The 1,226-nt window shown below is 36.5% G+C and overlaps 1 protein-coding gene across 1 annotated transcript in view; it reads left to right on the top strand.

Moving 5' to 3' along the window:
* Positions 1-121: 121 nt before the first annotated feature.
* Positions 122-1,226, top strand: part of RASGRP3 (RAS guanyl releasing protein 3) — a 124,816-nt gene continuing 123,711 nt past the window's right edge. Inside the window, exon 1 of the mRNA XM_019527297.1 lies at positions 122-359. The gene's annotated coding sequence lies outside the window, so the exon portion shown is untranslated. The remainder of the gene's footprint in view (positions 360-1,226) is intronic.

Genomic DNA, 1,226 nt, shown 5'->3' with positions numbered 1-1,226 from the left:
TGCTATGTTATGTGTTGTGGCAGAACTATTTATAGTTCAAAAAAAAAAAAGGAAAAAGCTCCACTGGAGGCAGGAAAACTAAGTCGGGAAAGAATAGGAGGAAGTGTAGCTGCCAGTTAGCCAAACAATCTAGAACTAATTGAGCTCAAAAGAGCCTCAGCTTTACTGTAGCCACCAAGAATAAACAGCACAACTCTGTTATTCGCTTCAAAATCCTTCATACAAGGTTGAATAATGAACATGGTGTGAGTAGCACAGAAGAGCAAAGGAAAATCTCAGCATATGAACACTTGGAAGAAGTTAGCGTGAGAAAAGGAACAGTGGCCTGAAAAGAGGTGGACTGAACTTGACACCTTAAGGTAAGTCTCTTCTTTTGGCATTTCAGCTTGTACTTTTAACATCTTTCACAGATGAGCAATCTCATACATGAAAAGGTGGGCTTTGCAGAAGCAATTTTTGCTACCCAACCAGTTCTCCAGGTGAACTGGCTTTTACAATAAACTTTTTGCTTTGAAATATTGGTTATAGATCCTTAACAAGTTGCAATAAGCCACAGGTATCTATGTTAAACATCCCCTGCCAAGTAAAGTTGTTATCTCATATATATTTGGTTTTTGTCGGAGCTAACAGTTACTGATTACATATTAAAGCTATTATGATGAAAGATTTGATTCCTATAAAAAGCATGACGTCGAGCAAAAAATGCATTATTACAATGTCATGGAATTAGAGATTTCATCTTATCAGATGTGTTACAAGAAAAGGATCCAATCTAAAATGGAAGCACCTTAATGGTATATTGTTTTTAAATTCAAGATGTGAAATAGCTTATTGGGGATTTTAGTAATCTTTTGCTTTTCTATGCAAAACCATGCAGTCACATTCCACCGGCCTGAAGCAGATGATAAAATTCAGTCTTCCTGTCTCTGGGCAGTTCATGCTCTTCTACAATGTTATGAAATCATCTATAAAAGCTGCATTATATAATGTCAGAGTATAGATTATATCATTTTATCTGATGAGTACTGAAAGAGAAAGGCTCTTCATTAAAAAGAGACCGAAAATATGTATTTGCCCTCAGTGATGATGACAGACTTAATTTGTAGGGGAGGGGGTTTTGTTTGGCTTCTTTTTCAGAAAATTCTGCTTTGTGTATGCCAGAATAAGAGACAGTAATGAGAGGGGAAGGCAGAAAGAGAGAAACATAGGCTACATCATACAAGAAG

Source organism: Gavialis gangeticus, unplaced genomic scaffold (assembly GCF_001723915.1).
Source record: "Gavialis gangeticus isolate Ggan-Ray unplaced genomic scaffold, GavGan_comp1, whole genome shotgun sequence".
In the NCBI taxonomy this organism is placed as follows: domain Eukaryota; kingdom Metazoa; phylum Chordata; order Crocodylia; family Gavialidae; genus Gavialis; species Gavialis gangeticus.
The sequence above is the reverse complement of the archived record's forward strand: the minus strand, read 5'-3'. Positions and strand labels throughout refer to the sequence as shown.